We start from the raw sequence: 21,658 nt of genomic DNA on the forward strand, positions 1-21,658 counted from the left end.
GACGACTTAAAGTTGGATGTGTAAATGAATTTTTATTTTTGCTGGTTTTTCCCCAAATGTAAAATTTCTACAAGGGGTAATAGGAGAAAATGCCCCCCAAAATTTGTAACCCCATTTCTTCTGAGTATGGAAATACCCCATGTGTAGATGTCAAGTGCTCTGCTGGTGCACTACAATGCTCAGAAGAGAAGGAGCGCCATTGAGCTTATGGTGAGAGAATTTGGTTGGAATAGAAGTCGGGGGCCATGTGCATTTGCAAAGCCCCCCCTGGTTCCAGAACAGTGGACCCCCCCCACATGTGACCCCATTTTGGAAACTACATCACCCACAGAATTTAATAAGGGGTGCAGTGAGCATTTACACCCCACTGACGTTTGACAGATCCTTGGAACAGTGGCCTGTGCAAATGAAAAATGAAATTTTTCATTTTCACAGACCACTGTTCCAAAAAATCTGTCAGACACCTGTGGGACGTAAATGCTCACTGCACCCCTTATTACATTATGTGAGGGGTGTAGTTTCCAAAATGGGGTCATGTGGGGGGGGGGGAGGGTCCATTGTTCTGGCACTATGGGGGCTTTGTAAACACACGTGGCCTTCAATTCCGGCAAAATTTCTCTCCAAAAGCCCAATGGCGCTCCTTCTCTTCTGGGCATTGTAGTTCGCCCGCAGAGCACTTAACATCCATTTATAGGGTATGTTCTTACTCAGAAGTAATGGGGTTACAAATTTTGGGGGGCTTCTTTCCTATTTTACCATGTGAAAATGAAAAATTTAGGGTATCACCAGCATTTTCCCATCCAACTTTAACGAAAATTCGTCAAACACCTGTGGGGTGTTCAGGCTCACTATACCCCTTGTTACATTCTGTGAAGGGTGTAGTTTCCAAAATGGGGTCACATGTGGGTATTTTTTTTATTGCGTTTATGTCAGAACCGCTGTAAAATCAGCCACCCCTGTGCAAATCACAATTTAGACCTCAAATGTACATAGTGCACTCTCACTCCTGAGCCTTGTTGTGCGTACGCAGATCATTTTACGGCCACATATGGGGTATTTTCGTACTCAGGAGAAATTGCGTTACAAATTTTGGGGGTCTTTTTTTACTTTTACCTCTTGTGAAAATAAAAAGTAAAGGGCAACGCCAGCATGTTAGTGTAAAAAAAAAAAAATTTTTACACTAACCGGCTGATGTAGACCCCAACTTTTCCTATTCATAAGGGGTAAAAGGAGAAAAAGCCCCCCAAAATTTGTAACGCGATTTCTCCTGAGTACGGAGATACCCCATATATGGCCCTAAACTGTTTCCTTGAAATACGACAGGGCTCCAAAGTGGGAGAGCACCATGCGCATTTGAGGACTAAAATAGGGATTGCAATAGGGGTATTCTACGCCAGTGATTCCCAAACAGGGTGTCTCCAGCTGTTGCTAAACTCCCAGCTTGCCTCGACAGTCAGTGGCTGTCCAGAAATGCTGGGAGTTGTTGTTTTGCAACAGCTGGAGGCTCTGTTTTGGAAACACTGCCGTACGATATGTTTTTTATTTTTATTGGGGGGTAGGGACAGTGTAAGGGGGTGTATAGTTTTACCCTTTATTGTGTGTTAGTGTAGTGTTTTTAGGGTACATTCGCACTGACAGGTTTACAGTGAGTTTCCCGCTAGGAGTTTGCGCTGCAGCAGAAAATTTACCTAATTAATTACCTAATTCAGTATTTTCCAACTAGGGTGCCTCCAGTTGTTGCAAAACTACAACTCCCAGCATATACTGATCGCCGAAGGGCATGCTGAGAGATGTAGTTATGCAACAGCTGGAGGTACGCAACTGCAACTCCTAGCATGCCGAGACAGCTGTTTGGGCATGCTGGGATTTGCAGTTTTGCAACAGCTAGAGGCACACAACTACAACTCCCAGCATGCCCAGACAGCCATTTGCAGCCAGGCATGCTGGGAGTTGTAGTTTTGCAACATCTGGAGGACTACAGTTTGGAGACCACTGTGTAGTGGTCTCCAAACTGTGATCCTCCAGATGTTGCAAAACTACAAATCCCAGCATGCCCAGACAGCAATTGGCTGTCTGGGCATGCGGGGAGTTGTAGTTTTGCAACAGCTGGAGGCACACAACTACAACTCCCACCATGCCCAGACAGCCGTTTGCAGCCGGGCATGCTGGGAGTTGTAGTTTTGCAACCTCTGGAGGACTACAGTTTGGAGACCACTGTGTAGTTGTCTCCAAACTGTGATCCTCTAGATGTTGCAAAACTACAACTCCCGGCATGCCCAGACAGGCATTGGCAGTAAGGCAGAGTCTGGAGTATTCCCTGCAATGCTATGAGCACAGTGCTGGCTCCTGCCTGTCTGATTAACAGGCAGGTAGCAGTGCTGAGCTTGTTTGTGTCCCGGCTGCAGTCGGAGATTTAGGACTCCAGCATGAGTCTGAAATCTATAAAAGAAAAAAAAAAAAAAAGGTTTGCGGCCAGGACTGGTAGGGAGACCCCTAGTGGTCATAACATGCTATTGGAAAGTTATTCTGCATCCATTAATCTATAATATATCAAAAGTTGTTTTGATGGAAGGTACCCTTTAAAGTGTACCTGTGATTAATAAAAACTTTTTATATAATGTAGATAATACTTTCATATGTATATTTGTAATATACATTGGTTAAAAAAGTTGTATATTATTGTCCCTACAATTATTGTCTGTGTGTCTCTGTGAGGAGACCAAATACAGGAAGTGTGGGTGGACAAGCAGGGCTCTGTGCACTGAGGCTCTTTGACATGCTCTGGGCTCATATAGCAGGATTATTGACAAGCCATGGGCAAATATATTACAAATATACATATAAAAGTATTATCAACATAATATCAAAAGTTTTTGTTAACAGGAGGTACACTAATTTCTTTGTCATTTGTTTTATACAAATGCAGCAAATCATTACAAAAAATCTGTAAAAATGTAGTATATCCTTAATCAAATCAAACTGCAGAATAAAGTTCACATCAGTTTGGCTGGTGTTTTTTATGTATATGGTTTATTCTGTGTCGTATAATGGTAAAAGGCAGTTTTTTGTTGTTTTTTGAACCAAAGCCAGAAATGGATCCAGCAGGAATGAGGAGTATATGTCCTTTCTTTATATTTTTAATTATTTTTATATCCACTCTTATTTGGCTCAAAAACTGGAGGGGGTAGTTAAAAAAAAAAACAACAACAAAAACGGCTATGTGTGACAGCAGCATTATACTATACAGAAAACAAAAAAATGACCCCCAACATTGCATAATTGCTGTTTTTAATCTACGTTCTCATTAAAAATGTCTAAATGTTTTCCAATCGTTGTACGTCCTTCAGAATGGTGTCATTTACAAATACAACTTGCCATACAAAAAAATCAAGTCTTTATAAAGCTATGTTGCCGTAATAAAAAAGAAAAAAAAAAAAAAGGTACTAACAGAAATAGGGAATGAAACAACAATGCTGCATCCTAAAGGCCACATCTTAAGGGGTTAACTCTATTTGTACAGTGGGAATTTGGAGCACTGTATGAAAAAAAAACAAAGCAATGGCCACTGTAAAGATATGTTAAGAAATTGACCAACACAGATTTTAAACCTGTTTAAATAAAAAAAAATCAAGAGCGGACATTCACTGTAAATGAATAGGGCATAGTTAAAGTGCTCCATTACATTACAAAGCAAAAAGGAAAGCAATGCGGAGCTGATTATAGTGCGATCGCTATCAGCTAAACATACTTATTTTATTTGAATAATGCCCAGGATACATTGTTTGTCACGCTCATACAAAAGGCTTTATTAGTTCTGTTAACATAATTTTATATATACACATTTTAAAAGATTTATACGTGTTTTACCTCTGTAGTATTGACATTTTAATATGACACAGTTCTCTTAGCACTAGAGAGCCTGTAATCTTTTTTGTACAGTCACCTGGGGCTTATGGCAGGGAGCGCTAATACCCATTGTTAATAGACTCAAATCTGTTTCCCTTCCATTGTACTGTGCTACTTGTCAAAGTAACAGTACACCCAGGGTAAAAGATTTTTACACAAAGAAACTTAAGTAAAGGCTGGCAAATTACAATTCATGTGCCTGTGAATAGTAAAGTCATAAGAGATGTATGGCGGTGTTGCACCTGGTGTAAATAATTATATACTTGTAAATGGGGAAAAAAGACTACATGAAAGGTAAAGAGCCAAGCCAAATGCCACATTGATTGTTTTGGATTAGGACATTTTTTGCTGATCGGAAGACAAATGTGTTCCTACAGATCAAGAGTTTTGATAAAAACTAGCAAACCTTTTCCCTCCCCACCTCCTTAGCCTTGGCTTTCTCCTTACACGCCAGGTTTCTCTCAATTTGCCCTTAATCCCTCAGCTTCCTCTGTGTGCCACGGTGAACCGACCAATGGAACTAAGACTTCCCCATCATCGGTGAAAGATTTATCTCGGCGGTCCATTTTTATTATGGGATGAAATCTCTCCTCTGCACGAGAGAGAATATTTTCTTCCTGGTGTGCTGAATAGAGTTAAATCCTTTTTCAGAGCTGGAAATTGACATTATAGCAAATTGAATAGAAAGCTATATTTACCTTTGCATTTATCTTTATACTGATTTGGTCACAAGCGGTTCGGAAAGGTCAGGATTTATAATTTCAGAAATGGACTGTGGTCTGCTGTCGGCCAGGATTGAGGGGAAGGTCGTCATAGTGATGCAGAGAATTGGGTTGGCAAAAATATTAATAAAAAACAGTCTAAGAAAAGGTGATGACTGATTAATGCTTGGATTCCTGCCTCTAGATGGTGCTGAAGGAAGCGATGGTAAACTATTAGAGGGTCACTTATGTTAGAGGTCATCCCATAGCTAAAGGTATCTCTTAATAAATGAAGTAGCTAATTATTTGGCATTTTTCTATTTCACTGTAAACTTTTATCAGGTCATTGAGTGTAGAAATGAAATAATTACAGTCAAAGTTTTATATTTTTTTTTACTATTGTATTTGTAAGTATAATTTTTCTGGTAAGCCCAGGGGTCTCCAACTTGTAGCTCATGAGCCACATCGAGTCATTTGCAAGCCCCTGTTGTGTAGCTCCTGAGCTGTCTGCTAGACTGGAACATTTACTACTTTCTACCGGACAGCCAACATCCATTTCTGTTCCACTGAGGAAGGTAGAGACTGATGTAAGGGAAGGAGGAGCCATGAAATAATAGTGCAACCAGTGCACTGAAATGTAACTTGTTTGCTGACTGGCTTTGAGAGTGTCTGATGAAGCACATAATCTGTGAAACGCGTTGCATGATGGGTGATTAAAGTTGATTTTACCCTCCGAGTGTGTCCAGCGCCTCCTGATGTCCGCCACCTCCTTGGAGGCTCCTTGTTTCTTTGTGCATCTTTTCGAAGGTGGACCGGCTGCCGGCATACTTACACACAAGCCCTTTTCCATTGTTACACTTGGCGAGTGTAACATTCTGGGTGAGCATTGTAATTACCTCTGTTCACCCTGGTTTTTAGTGGTAATGCACTAGGTAGCGCCCTCTCTATTCCTTTGCTGGCTTTGAGAGTGACTTCCTGCCTATCCCCATGACTTATTGTTCCAGCTGGGTCCCAGGGGGGGAACAAACAAGTGGCCCAGGGCAAAGACACATAGCAGATAGCAGAGACCACCTGCTGTCTATCTCTATCTTATCATAGTCCACCATTAATTGCTGCAGCTGGGTGCTGAGGAAGTGCATAAATTGCACTATGACAGAAGGGATAAGAACACATGGTGTTTTGGCACCTAAATGAAAGGAAGAACTGGGGACGCCGAGATGACGTCAGGGTAGCCCAACATACCTTGCAGCTATCAGCAAGATTACATGACCCCAGGTTATCCAATCATTGCTTTGCATTATGTGCAATTACAGCTTCTAGGCCAATGAGGACACAGCAGAGGGGTGGGTTTAACAGGCTATTAAAGACCCTTGCACAGCATTGCAGCCACCATTTGTGAGAGAGAGAGCAAACACTACTGATCCCTTCACAAATCCTAAATAATTCCAGAGCAAGCTAAGCAAAGCATTCATAACTACGCATTTAACCCGATAACAACCATGGACGTCTATACTCGTCCAATGGCCTTTAACGGGGTATGACGCACGCTCCCGACTCGAGCCCGCGTCATACCGGCCGGCCCCCAGCTGATTCCTGTAGCTGGGGGCCGGCGTTAATAGCTGACATTCAGCGATCACTGCATCCGGCTATTAACCCTTTAGATTGCTGCTGTCAAAGTTGACTGCGGCATCTAAAGGTGCCTGTATCCCGCCCCTGATGGTCCAGTGGGGTGGATCGTCTTCCCGCAGCGCGATTGCGGGGGGGGGGGGGGGGCGATCCACTACTGAGGTAGCCTGAGGGCTTACCTCTCCTGCTGCGGTGGCTCTGGTGCTCAGAATGATAGAGCCTGGCAGAGCCAGGCTTCATCAATCGAGCGCAGAGCACACAGATCAATGGGATTGTATGTAATCCAATTGATCTGTGTGAGGAATCAAATGATTCCTCCTAAAAGTCCCCTAAGGGGACTAAAAGTGTAAAAAAAAAGTTTTAAAACACACACATTAACCCCTTCCTTATTAAAAGTTTAAATCACCTCCTTTTCCCAAATTCCATATAAAAAATATATAACCATAATAAAATAAACATATGGGGTATCGCCACATGCGTAAATGTCCAAACTATAAAAATATATCATAAATCAAACCACACAGTCAATGGCATATGCGCAAAAAAATTCCAAAGTCTAAAATAGCGTATTTTTGGTCACTTTTCATACCATAAGAAAAGGAATAAAAAGTGATCAAAAAGTCAGATCAAAACAAAAATGGTACCGATTAAAACTTCAGATAACCGCACAAAAAATTAGCCCTCATCCCACCCCATACGTGGAAAAATAAAAAAGTTATAGGGGTCAGAAGAGGACAATTTTAAACGTATAAATTTTCCTGCATTTTTTTCGTGCATGTAGTTATGATTTTTTCCAAAACTATGACAAAATCAAACCTATATAAATAGGTAATCATTTTAATCGTATGGACCTAAAGAAAAAAGATGTGTTATTTTTACCGAAAAATGTACTGCATAGAAACGGAGCCCAAATTTTATCCCACAATGATTTTTTTTCTCCATTTTGCCGCAGATTTTTGGGTAAAATGACTGATGTCATTACAAAGTAGAATTGGTGGCGCAAAAAATAAGCCCTCATATGGATTTTTAGGTGCAAAATTGAAAGGGTTATGATTTTTAAAAGGTAAGGAGGAAAAAAACAAAAGTGCAAAAACAGAAAAACACTTGGTCCATCTAAGGCCAAGTTATTTGTATTTTCTTAGTTTAATAAAATAAATAGTATTTCTACCAGGGTTTGACATAACTACACATTTAAAAGTGTTGAGAGTAAACGCAGAACAGCCATATAAGGTTCAGTTATGTCTATTTTCTGAGTTTAATAAACAAAAAAAAACATAGCATTTTTAGCTGGGTTTAACATAACTCTGCATTTATAGCATTGAGTGTGAATCTTGACTGGCAGGTGAGTAACAAATCACACCAAAAACATAAGAATAACATCCGGTTTAAAAAAAAATAAAAAATATATATATATATGTCTGATAAGGGAATTGTTGGACAGGGTAGAGGACAGAACACCCCTGCCATTACCTCTGCCAGTAAGAATGCTGGTGGCAATGCCAGCACGAGTACAGGTAGCAGCAGCAGCAGCAGCCAGGTGCCTATTGGTAGTAGTAGCTGCAGCATCAGAAAACAAAAGTCACTGTCTTCTAGGGGTTGTGTGGTTTCAGACTATAATAAGGTCTTTGTGGACTAGTTGACTTGTTCGAGATCTTCTCAGGAGGAGGAAGAAGAGTCTGATGATATGACAATAAGCCAGGTGTCAGTGGATTCCTCATCATGGTGTGTTCCATCATCTCTCGTTCAGCCTCCCGACAGCACCCCAATCTTCCTTTTTGAGCTGTTATCACATTATCATGCCAGGAGTATAGCCCATGACTGCTGAGGTCACTGACTGGCTGTGTCGGTCACATGATGACAGGTCCGAAAGGAAGACCATGTGCCAACAGGAGCCTGAACAGGAGATCAGCATGTGATTGGAAAAGTAACTGCTAGTTTATTATTTTAAAGCTTTATAAAACATGGTTAAGCCCTTTAAATATTTTTATGGTGATGTAATAAACTTTCTATGTTATTTAAAGACTAACCAAGTATAAAACTTTAATACATGATGTAGCTGTATTCCTTGTACCAAAATCTTACTCTGATTTCTTATGTTTTATAATTTCAACTACATTCCACATCAAATTATTATATCTATTATTTCCCAAACTAAGATATAAAAAAACAGAGCTGTATTTGTAAGGCTGGGTTCACACCACGTTTTTCAAATACGGTTACCATATACGGTTTAACGCAAAAAAACGTATGGCAAAAACTGTATGCAACCGTATGACTTCAAATTAAAATGTATATGGTTTTTCCCCGTACGGTTCTATCCGTTTGCATCAGTTTTTGCCAACGGTTTTTCTATTTTGTTGGAATTAGTTTTCCAGCAATTTAATAAAGTTATTATTGTTCTATTGAAATTCCAATCTGCGCATGTGTCAACTCCAAAAACGGATTAGAAAAACCGTGTGCAACCGTATTCTAAAATTCTGTGTACGGTTCTCATAGACAACAATGTTAAAAGAACCGCATACGGTTCGCATACGGTTTTCCAACCGGAGGCAAAAACGTGGTCGACAGCGTTTTTGCCTACGGTTGAAAAATTGGCAAAACCGTATCCGAGGCAAAACGGATGCAACCGTAGACAACATTTGGAATACGGTTTACAATGCATTCTCTATGCATACGGTTTCAGATACGGTCGTATACGTTTTTTTGCGGCAAACCGTATACGGTTACCGTATTTGAAAAACGTGGTGTAAACCCAGCCTAAAACAGCTATTTTATTTGTCTTTTTTTTTTAAAGCAAACAACTAACTTTTTTCAGTGTGATGATATTTTCTTAGTCCTACAGTATTTAAAGGGGTATTCCAGGCAAAAACTTTTTTTTATATATCAACTGGCTCCGGGAAGTTAAACAGATTTGTAAATTACTTCTATTAAAAAATCTTAATCCTTCCAATAGTTATTAGCTTCTGAAGTTGAGTTGCTGTTTTCTGTCTAACTGCTTTCTGGTGACTCACGTCCCGGGAGCTTTCCAGCTCCTATGGGGATATTTTCCCATCATGCACAGCTCCCGGGACGTGACATCATCATTGAGCAGTTAGACAGAAAACTTCAGAAGCTAATAACTATTGGAAGGATTAAGATTTTTTAATAGAAGTAATTTACAAATCTGTTTAACTTTCCGGAGCCAGTTGATATATATAAAAAAGTTTTTGCCTGGAATACCCCTTTAAACTGAGTATGTCTAGGCCATGACCGCTTTTCAAATCTCTATACAAAAATTCCCTATTAAAGGAGTACTCTGGCACTCTTTTTTTTAATTAATCCTCCCTGCCCGGGGTTGCAAAATGAAACAAAACAAACTTTAACTCACCTGCCCACATTACCCGTTGCTCCGATGGCGGTGTCCCGTTCTCCGGTCCCTGTCTTCCGCTTCCTGCGGGTTGGTGAGTCACGCTGTTCTCAGCATATCAGCGGCAGAAGCAATGTCCCGCTGTGGCTGGTGATTCTGGTAAGTTATACCTAATTTAATTCAGGTCTTCCACATTATAACCCTGTGTATTGAGTTTAGTGCGGGTCAACAAGCTGTCAGATTCACCTTAAATACCTTTTGTATGCAAGGAACACTGTATCACAGCTATTAAAGGACATTTGCAGCATTACAAACACTTATTTCCTATCCTCAAGATAGGGGATAAGTGTTTGATCGCGGGGGGGTCCGAACGCTGGGGCCCCCGGCGATCTCCTGTACGGGGCCGCGGCTCTCCCGTGCAGGGGGCGTGCCAGCCGCAGCATGATGTTGCGGCCGGCACGCCTCCTCCATACATCTCTATCTCCCATAGAACTGTATGGGGACGGGGAGGAGACGGGGCGTCACCGTTGACCTCTAGGTCGACGCTACGTCACCATAAGCGCTTATGGCGGCGCCCCGTTAGGACCATATATTCTGTGACATGATTTTTCACCATGAAAAAAATATTATCTCTATAATAAGTTAAAGTGGTTATCCAGGATTACAAAATAGCTGCTTTCTTCCAAAAAGAGTGCCACAACTGTCTTCAGGTTGTGTGTGATATTACAAGTCTGCTCCATTCACTTCAATGGAACTTAGGTGTAACACCACCGACAAACTGAGGACACAAGTGACACTGTTTCTAGAAGAATGCAGCTATGTTTTTCTAATCCTGGGTAATTCTTTTAACATACAAAACTTCATTTATACAAACAAAACGACATCTTTGTGCAATACAATTCATTTCAAAAATAGCAAAAGAAAAAAGACAAGTCCAATAATATATTTGCACCTATAAGAAAATGTACTTACTCACAGTATAGTAGGTAGGTCTATCAGGTTTGTTTATTTTTCAGGAAAGAATATGACTGTAGACTATGCTATTCCTTCTACCAAAAAAGCAATGGAAACCCATAGGAAAAGCAAGTTTCCCCATGACATGGTATGAATAGGACTAGTATTTTAGAGCAAATATTAATAGGTTTAGTATTAATTAGGTCTAGTTTTTTTACAGCAAATATTAATATAAAATATTTCATGTAATTTCAATGTTTTATTTTGATAAATTTAAACTAGACTCTGCAGGCTTTCAACGAACAAACTCTCTGCAGAAAAAGAAGCTCCAGTGGAGAGTGCCATGCTTTATTTTGACTTATTATATTTTAATAGATTTGCCTCTGTGTATCTATTTTAATGTTTATTTGTGCTCCAATTTAGGTGGTAGCCAAGTCAAAGGACTGTAGACCATCATTGGGGTGAGGACATTTCAATGTGGTGAGGACACTGCAAATTCCCAGTGCATGGTGCAAACTAGACAACACTCACAAAATACATATTGGTAAGAGAAGGAAGGGGAGAAGAAAGAAATGGTTAAAAAAAGTGAGTGGGGGTAGACCACTCATGGCAATTGCTTGCACAATTAGGAAAAGTTATGTCAGACCATGGCAAGGTAAGTAGAAGATACTTTAGGATGGTAATATTCTATCAGAGATTGCCACATTTTATGCCATTTGTAATGTCTATCTAGAGGAGTGGTTTCCCCGGTGTTTTTAAACAACTGAAGTTGCTTGATCTACCATGCAATAGGCCTGCTTAAAGGGGTACTCCGGTGGAAACTTTTTTTTTTTTATCAACTAGTGCCAGAAAGTTAAACAGATTTGTAAATTACTTCTATTAATATTAATCCTTCCTGTACTTATTAGCTGCTGAATACTGCAGAGGAAATTCTTTTCTTTTTGGAACACAGAGCTCTCTGCCGACATCACGAGCACAGTGCTCTCTGCTGACATCTCTGTCCATTTTAAGAACTTTCCAGAGTAGGAGAAAATCCCCATAGCAAACATATGCTGCTGTGGACAGTTCCTAAAATGGACAGCGATGTCAGCAGAGAGCACTGTGTTCCAAAAAGAAAAGAATTTCCTCTGTAGTATTCAGCAGCCAATAAGTACTGGAATGAATAAGATTTTTTAATAGAAGTAATTTACAAATCTAGAACAGAGATTAACCACACCTCTAGAATGCCACCCTTCTGGGTACACAATGAGTGATTTTTGGAGACATAGTTTTGAAAAAATGAAAGAATTTATTAAAACAACAATTAGAATAACATGGGTATAAAAAACCTATTTGGTATAAAAATTCAGAGCAATATATCAATAATAGCTTATACTTTCATTGGGCCTTAATGACAGAATTAGAATAATATTTAGAAGCAACTACCGATTTTAAAGAAATCTGCAGATTTTCTGGCAGCAAATATCAATAGTCCGGCACTTGTGGTGGTAAAAGCAAAGTCACTTTTAAACTGATATAAATAGTGCTGCCCACAGTCTATAAACAGATAGATGGTTTCACTGTAGCAACTGGTCCCGTACTGCGACAAGCCAATGGATACAAGTCCCGCATTAGCTGCGTTGTTCCCGGCGTGCAAGCCTATACGGGTGAAGGGCTCTGGCAGGAGGCTCCTTTTTGCACAGTCTGCGGTGTCAGCAAACACCCGTGCAGGTGTGGGACCCTCGCTGTATTATTTGCGGCTGGGTTCTGGTAATGCAAGCAGCAGGTTTGTAATGCGCTCGGTGAGAAGGACTGGTTGATAGGTGCAGCAAGTACGAAAAGATGGTTATGTTCCGTGGCTTTGTGCCGGCTTCAATCAAGATAGTGCATGTAGATAACGCTCTGTTCAGACTATGTATCTGCCTAGACGCGTTTCAGGGTGCTAAATATGTCCCCTTCCTCAGTAGGCAAGAATTTACAAATCTGTTTAACTTTCTGGCACCAGTTGATATATAAAAAAAAAAGTTTTCCACCGGAGTACCCCTTTAAAGTCAACCAATGTGCACAACCCATCTGACCCATTTCACACTTCTGTACAAATTGATGTAAATCTTCAAACAGTCACGATCACCCGATAAGTAAGTTCCGCTATAATTTCCAGGACCATAGACAAGTGTATTGTAAACCACATTGCTCAGGGTAAAAATAGCACAATAGATCCACATAAACTTGAAAAAATGAAGAATCCTTGGCACTCGTAAATGCAGATTTTACATTTATTGCAGAATTTCTGGTAACACAAACGGGATGACAGAAGACCAACGCACTTTTCTCATCATGTGATGCTTTCTCTAGATATGATGGAAGCTGGTGAACACACATCTTTAACCCTCGAGAAAGCCAATTATAAGCCAAAACACTATTCATATAAAAGAGACTAAGATATATTGCTATAAATATGTCAACTATAAACAGGAGGACAAATCATTATGATAATTTAACCCTAGTGCTCTCAATGTTCCGGTACAGGTATTCCACATGGCCTCAGTCTACAATTGCAAGATATGGCAATCTACCCCATCCCTAGGATCATGAATTCTTTGCAAAACAAACTACTGCATATCACATTTCTGAATCACCTCTGTTAATCTCCTTCCTATGGAAAATAAAACGTGGTAAACCTCTTCCAAAAATCAATGTAAATCTTCTATTTGAATAAGTCTATGGTGCTTAACTCATATTACACATACCACCTAATGCTTAATACTATAGGTAGCTTTCTGTAGTGTATATGTAGAGTGATAGAGGGTGAGATGTAAAATAAATTGTGTTTTGTATATAGAGATGATCGAAGATATAATAAAATGTACATATTTCCTGCTACGTCTTTACACGCTGGGTATATATATCACATTAACTCCTTGGCGCAAATGGACGTACATTCCATTTGCGGCTCCCGAGGTATGACGCGCGCTCAGCAGGTGATAAGCAACCAGCACCCACGGCCAATGCCGGACATCGCCGATCGGGCTGATGTCTAGCATGAACCCTTTAGACGCGGCGATAAAACTTGATTGCCGCGTCTAAAATGAAAGTAAAAATTGCCGGTTAGCTCAGTGGGGCAGTTCAGGACCACCACGGTGAAATTGCGGCATCCCAAACAGCTTGCAGGACGTGAGGAGGATCCCGACCTGACTAATATCGCCAAATGACTGCTCCGTTCCTGAGATCCAGGCAGGAACAGTCGAGCAGCGATAACACTGATTAGTGCCATGCTATTGCATGGCAGTGAACAGCGTAAGAGATCAGTGTGTGCACTGTTATAGTTCCCCATATAACATTTCAAAAAAGGTGTAAAAAAAAAAGTTAAGAAATGTGATTTAATCCTAATAACCCTAATAAAAGTTCAAATCATCCCTCTTTTCCCATTTAACAAAAAACTGTGTAAATAAAAATAAACATATGTGGTATCACCGCGTGCGTAAATGTCCAAAATATATTGTAAATATTAATTAAACCACATGTTCAATGGCGTACACATAAAATTTTTTTTTCCAAAATAGCGTATTTTTGGTCACTTTATATACCATAACATTTTTTATAAAAAGTGATCAAAAAGTCTGATCAAAACATAAATGGTACCAATAAAAACTTCAGATCACGGCGCAAAAAATGAGACCTCATACCGCCCCTTATACGGAAAAATAAAAAAGTTATAGGGTCAGAAGAGGACATTTTTCAACATATTAATTTTGGTGCATGTAGTTGTTATTTTTTTTATTTTTTTTTGTAGTAAAATAAAACCAAACCTATATACATTGGGTATCCTTGCGACCGTATGGACCTACAGAATAAATATAAGGTGCAATTTTTACTGAAAACTGCACTTTGTAGAAACAGAAGCCGCTAAGAATTACAAGACTGCTTTTTAAATTTTTTTTTAATATTTTTTTCTGGTTTCACCGTAGATTTTGTGGTGAAATTAGTAATAGTATTGCAAAGTAAAATTGTTGCCGCAAAGAACAAGCCCTCGTGTATTTTTAGGCGGAAAATTGAAAGTGTTATGATTTTTAGAAGGGGAGGAGGAAAAAAACAAAAGTGCAAAAATGAAAAAATCGCCAAAGAGGGAAGAGGTTAAAATACCAATTAATACAAAAAAATGGATGAAAGTCTAATCTTAGAAATTGATTGTCTGAGTAGCCTTTTTACTTCTGAAATAATAGCAGATGTAATCACATCTGGATATGGCCGTAATGTGTCTCATTTTATGCATGGCTTGTCCGAATGAGATTATAGGGCCCTGGGGGCTAGGCTTCATTATTACCGCACCACGCATTGTACAGAGATGCTTCCCTGGACAGCCATGAGAGCGGCTTTGGCTAATGAAGCATAAACTGCATTTGAAACTTTTAACCTATTTTCAGAAATTATGTTTGCATTGAGCTATGGTCTCCTTCTCTATTAGAATATGTTTTCTGATCCCAGCAAGCATAAAAATATTTTCATTAGTGATATGGTCTCTCTGAGACTCGGTATGGAATCTGGGTTACATTTCTGTTGGCATCAAACACTAGGGGGCGGCAACTCCTTTTCTTCGAACGTGAACTGATGCAATGTGGTTCAGACACTAGTCCCTTAGCATGTCACACAAAGGCCATGGGTATGCATGTTACTATTTGCATACAAGATATAGTATAGAATTCTTTATCATTGTGTTGGGGAAGCAGTGATTCTCTAAATGCAAATTTCCATATAAGATTTTAGTAGAAAGTAATAGATACTTACATACATGGGAACCTGTCACATCCATATTGTGTGAGCAGCCAAGGTCCCCTAGATCGCTGCTTGGGGCTGAATCTTAATTTAATGTCTATTATAAATGTATTGCTGTTTTAAGTTTATCCCCATGTAGTTCAGTCTGTAAGAAATTGCTTCTTCCTGAGGTTATATTAAGCCAGAATAGGTTCAAGTAACTATCGTATTTTTCGCCCTATAGGACGCACCGGCATATAAGACGCACCCAATTTTAAAGGGGCAAAATCTAGAAAAAAAAGATTCTGAAACCAACAGTGATCTTCAACCTGCGGACCTCCAGATGTTGCAAAACTACAACTCCGAGCATGCCCGGACAGCCAACGGCTGTCCGGGCATGCTGGGAGTTGTAGTTTTGCAACATCTGGAGGTCCGCTGGTTGAAGACCACTGGTATAGGAGGTAATACTCATGTGTCTCCGCCGCTCCGGACCTGTCACCGCTTCCCTGGGTGTCGCTCCATCGATGTCGCCGCATCCCCGTGGTGTCCCCAACGCTCCGGAAGTTTTCTTCGCCGGGATCCACGCTCTCTGTCGCCATCATCACGTCGCCATTATCACGTCGCCGTTATCAAGTCGCTACGCACGCCACTCCTATTGAATGACGGTACAGCGTGCGTGACGACGTAATGACGTTGAAGGAAAACGCCGGCCATGCAGGGGATCTCGGCACGGAGCAGACACCGAGGAGGCAGGTAAGGTCCCTCCTGGTGTCCTGTAAGCTGTTCGGGACGCCGCGATTTCACCGGGTTAGTGTAACTTTCCCTTCAGACGCGGCGGTCAGCTTGGATCGCCGCGTCTGAAGGGTTAATACAGGACATCACCGCGATCGGTGATGTCCTGTATTAGCCGCGGGTCCCGGCCGCAGGGACCGCCGCGATAGGTGTGTGTATTCGCCGTATAACCATAACTGGTATAGACCAGTATATGGAGGGTTAAATTCGTTTATTTAATTCCTATAGATTCCCTTTTGGAAATCCAAAAATACCCTGTTTTCCCATATACTACTTAACTTGGTAAAACTCCCATATGCTTTATTGTATACTACACACTATTTAAAAACAATTAGCACTGTTTGCTCTATTTGCTATTTTAGTAAGGTCATTTCCTTGCGCAGACATCTTTGCTAACTATTCTGCTATATTTGTATTGAAACATTCCTGTGTGCCTGCAGGTCACACACGGTAATTTGCAAGGAGCAGCAGTGCTAAAATTATTAAAAACTCCACTCTGCCCCCCTCAAAAAAACTCCACTCTACCCCCGCGATCGGTGATGTCCTGTATTAGCCGCGGGTCCCGGCTGTTGATGGCCGCAGGGACCGCCGCGATAGGTGTGTGTATTCGCCGTATAAGACACACCAACTTTTTCCCCTCAGTTTTGGGGAAGAAAAAGTGCGTCTTATACAGCAAAAAATACGGTAGGCACTTTTAAAAAGATATTCCCTTCTGGGACATTTGTGGCATACCCCAGCCTGGTAAGCGAGGTTTAACCCCTTAAGGACGTAGCCCTTTTTCACCTTAAGGACTGAGCCCATTTTCGCAATTCTGACCACCGTCACTTAACGAATTAATAACGCGAAAACGCTTTTACCGAAAATTCTGATTCTGAGATTGTTTTTTCGTGACATATTCTACTTTATTTTGGTGGTAAATTTTCGGCGTTAATTGCATCCTTTTTTGGTGAAAAATCCCAAAATTTCATGAAAATTTTGAAAATTTTGCATTTTTCTAACTTTGAAGCTCTCTAATTGTAAGGAAAATGGATATTCCAAAGAAATTTTATTTTTCTTCACAAATACAATATGTCCTCTTTATGTTGGCATCATAAAATGGACATACTTTTGCTTTTTGAAAAAATTTGAGGGCTTCAAAGTAGAGCAGCAATTTTCAAAAATGTCATGAAAATTGCTAAATCTGAAGGGACAGATGTTACAGAACTACAACTCCCAGCATGCCTGGGCAGTCGAGGAATGCTGAGAGTTGTAGTTTGGCAACATCTGGAGGGCTACTGTTTGGGCACCACTGTAACAGTGGTCTCCAAACTGTGACCCTCCAGATGTTGCAAAACTACAACTCCCAGCATGCCCAGACAACCTTTGGCTGTCTGGGCATGCTGGGAGTTGCAGTTTGGCCCCCCTAGTGGTTGCCACAGTAAAGATCGATTTACTTTCACTTTCAATCCCCCCCCCCCCCCCACTGTCGATTCCCTACCTGATCCGGATCCTGCAGGCTCCAGCGAAGATTGTAGGTCCCCAGGCATCTTCTCCTGCTGGTACAGCCTCCATCTTCTTCCCAGAGCCCCTTGACATCCAGGGGCGGGCAGAACGGGGGGTTGCCAAGGCAACCCCCTGTCCTGCGCTGCCATTGGTCAGAACTCTGTTCTGAGTAATGGCAGGGAATAGGAGTAGATCGCAGCTTTGCGATCTCACTCCAATCCTTTAGGATGATCGGGGGTGTTGCTGACAACTCCGATCAGCCCTATTTTCCGGGTGATCGGGTCACCAGAGACCCGATCAGCCCGGAATTGGAGAAAATCGCATGTCTGAATTGACATGCGATTTTCTCTGATCGCCGACATGGGGGGGTCTCAGGACCCCCCTGGGCGATGTGCCAGGGTGCCTGCTGAATGATTTCAGCAGGCATCCGGCTCCGGTCCCCAACCGGCTAGCGGTGGGGACCGGATTTCCCACGGGCGTATGGAAACGCCCTGCGTCCTTAAGGACTCGGAATGCAGGGCGTATCCATACGCCCTGTGTCCTGAAGGGGTTAAGGGAACTTGACAAACAGAACATCATTTCCAAGTACACTATTTTCATAACTGGGGCAAAAGGGGATTGGGCCTTTATCTTGAGAAAAAAAAGTGGTAGAATACACATCTATCAGACATATTCTACAGATGTGCCATGAATGACCCAGATGAGAATACAGTGGTCCCTCAACATACGATGGTAATCCGTTCCAAACGGACCATTGTTTGTTGAAACCATCGCATGTTGAGGGATCCATGCAATGTAAAGTATAGGACAGTGGTCTACAACCTGCAGACCTCTAGATGTTGCAAAACTACAACACCCAGCATGCCCGGACAGCCAACCTGTCCCCGCCGCTCCGGACCGTCATCGCTCGTCACCGCTGCCCGGGATGTCACCATCCATCGCTGTCCCCATGTCCCCGAGGTGCCCCTGATGCTCTGGCAAGGCCTCTGCTTCCCCGGCATCCTCGCTCTCCTTCGCCGCCATCACGTCGCTACGCACGCCGCTCCTATTGGATGACGGGACGGCGTGCGCAGCGACATGATGACGTCAATGGAGAGCGCTGATGATGGAGGGGATCCTGAAGAGGATGCGCCGGAGCCCCTAGGACAGGTAAGTGATCGTCAGCGGACCACACGGGGCACCGTAAACGGCTATCCGGTGGCAGCTGAAGCAGTCTGCGCCCCGACATACAAAAGCATCTGTCACGATTCGGCTGGCAGGAGGTGGATCCTCTGTGCCAGAGAGGGATTGGCGTGGACCGTGCTGGTGGACCGGTTCTAAGTTGCTACTGGTATTCACCAGAGCCCGCCGCAAAGCGGGATGGTCTTGCAGCGGCGGTAGCAACCAGGTCGTATCCACTAGCAACGGCTCAACCTCTCTGACTGCTGAAGATAGGCGCGGTACAAGGGAGTAGACAAGAGCAAGGTCGGACGTAGCAGAAGGTCGGGGCAGGCAGCAAGGATCGTAGTCAGGGGCAACGGCAGGAGGTCTGGAACACAGGCTAGGAACACACAAGGAAACGCTTTCACTGGCACAATGGCAACAAGATCCGGCGAGGGAGTGCAGGGGAAGTGAGGTATAAATAGGGTGTGCACAGGTGAACACACTAATTAAGCCAACTGGGCCAATCAGCGGCGCAGTGGCCCTTTAAATCGCAGAGACCCGGCGCGCGCGCGCCCTAAGGAGCAGGGCCGCGCGCGCCGGGACAGGACCGACGGAGAGCGAGTCAGGTACGGGAGCCGGGGTGCGCATCGCGAGCGGGCGCCACCCGCATCGCGAATCGCATCCCGGCTGGGAGAGGTATCGCAGCGCACCCGGTCAGCAGGTCTGACCGGGGCGCTGCAATTGCGAGGATGTTGCGAGCGCTCCGGGGAGGAGCGGGGACCCGGAGCGCTCGGCGTAACAGCATCGTATGTTGATGCTGCCTTCAACATGCGATGGCCTCTGAGAGGCCATTGTATGCTGAAATTGTTGTATGTCGGGGCCATCGTAGGTCGGGGGGGGGGGGTCACTGTACTGGGTCTATAGGCACTTTACTCTTTTGGAAATACCTTAAAGGGACACTTCCCTCAGATAGGGATATTTTATTCACTAAGTATTAATGGGAAACTATTTTATTTAATTTTTTCAATTTTTGGCAGCATTGGTTTTACATTCTGACAGAACTATACTATAAGAATTAATTTAGTAACCAGCAGCCAGCAGGACGGCTTATAACTGCTGAATACCAAGAGAAACTATTGTCATTTTACTGCTGCTATAAGTGGATGATGTCATCTGTAATGTAATCCTTATTATAATTAAGGATGGGGACTGGAATGACAGAATATCATAGTGACAGCTCAATTGTTCTCTGGATAGACCTAGATAAACATGGCCCAGGCTCAGTTAGGTCATATAGGCAATGTCTGTCACTGTATACTACAGTGGAATTAATGACAGCCCTTGTATGGATCAAACAGTCCAATAGTATAATGTGAAAGTGGGCTTAGTCACACATACATAAATTAATAATTCAAACATGTACAGATGCACTTTTAATATATACAGTGATCCTTCAACATACGATGGTAATTCCTTCCAAATGAACCATCGTTACTTGAATCCGTCGTATGTTGAGAGATCCGTGCAATAATAATATAGAAAGTTATACTCACTTGTCCCCGCCGCTCCAGACCGTCACCGCTGTCCTGGATCGTCACTCTCCATCACCGCCATCATGTCCCTGGGGTGTCCCCGCCGCTCTGGACCATCACCACTGCCCTGGATCGTCGCTCTCCATCACTGCCATCATGTCGCTACGCACGCCTTTCCTATTGGCAACGTGATGACGACGAAGGAGAGCGTCGGCCATGCAGCGGAGCCCGAAGAGGACGACCGGAACTTCGGGGACAGGTGAGTGACACTCACCGGACCACACAAGGCACATTAAACGGCTATCCGGCAGCAGCTGAAGCAGTCTGCGCTGCCAGATAGCCATTGATGCGATGGCCCCGACATACAAAAGCACCGTGTGTTGATGCTGACTTCAACATGCGATGGCCTCTTAGAGGCCATCGTATGTTGAAATTATCATATGTCAGGGCCATCGTAGGTCGAGGGGTCACTGTACACATATAATTACACCCAAAATATACAGTGATGCATACATACACATGCTCACTATACATATAAAAGTGCCCAGCTCTCTCACACACACACACACACACATACATACTCACCCACTTGCACACACTCATGTTCACATGCACACTAACATACTCACACACATGCTCACACGTAGATGTACACACTTGCACATGTACGCTCACACATACACATATTTGGTGTGTGTGAAATTGTCAGAACTTATAGGGGGACATTTGTCAAAGCATTTAGTAGGTTTTTTTTGCTTAAAATTGTCGCAAAAAAGTCGCACGTGCGACTACGCTCTATTTTCTGCGACTTTTTGCATGTTCGGTGCCCTAAGCAAAAAATAAAAATCTTGCTTACCAAAGCAAAAAGTGATTTTTGTCTTGCAGTGGTCAGAGATTTATCAAGTGCGAAAGTCGCTAAAAAGTCGCATCTCATGAAAAAAACGTACTAAATTTACTCCAGCTCAGACATGGAGCAGAAAAAGCCACTACCAAAGCAAAAAGAGAAAAAGTGCTTAAGTGAACGAAATTTATCAACAGGCTGAAAGCAGTTGATGAATAAGTCGCACATAAGCAAAAAAATAGTAAGAAAAAAATAAATAAAAAATGGAATACATAAGCAAACATTGATAAATGTTCCCCATAGAGATTGTCCAGCATTTGTCAATTTATCCTCTATCCACAGATTACGACTGATGGGACTCCACATTCTTCAGAATGGTGCCTGAATCTCTCTGTGCACGGATCGGAGTCAACACGTCCCTTCCATGCATTCTCCATGGGAGCGCCGGAGAAAAAACTGTACCAGTCTCTAGCACTCCTGTTTTGGGGGGCTGTTCAATTTTACTCCACTTTATTTAACTCCTTAAGGAGAAAGACAATTGGGTCTGTACGTCCCCTTAAAGACCAGACCTGTTTTTTCAAATCGGGGATGTCTGACTTTATTA

General features: G+C 42.4%; 1 long non-coding RNA gene across 1 annotated transcript; it reads left to right on the forward strand.

Annotated features, from left to right (window-relative positions):
• The first annotated feature begins 10,597 nt into the window (after nucleotides 1-10,597).
• Nucleotides 10,598-13,182, forward strand: LOC130295871 (uncharacterized). Its single transcript, XR_008849031.1, has 3 exons — nucleotides 10,598-10,681; nucleotides 10,957-11,077; nucleotides 13,042-13,182. It is a non-coding gene; the product is annotated as an uncharacterized LOC130295871 (long non-coding RNA).
• Nucleotides 13,183-21,658: the final 8,476 nt, after the last annotated feature.

This window comes from Hyla sarda, chromosome 11, assembly GCF_029499605.1.
Source record: "Hyla sarda isolate aHylSar1 chromosome 11, aHylSar1.hap1, whole genome shotgun sequence".
NCBI lineage: Eukaryota > Metazoa > Chordata > Amphibia > Anura > Hylidae > Hyla > Hyla sarda.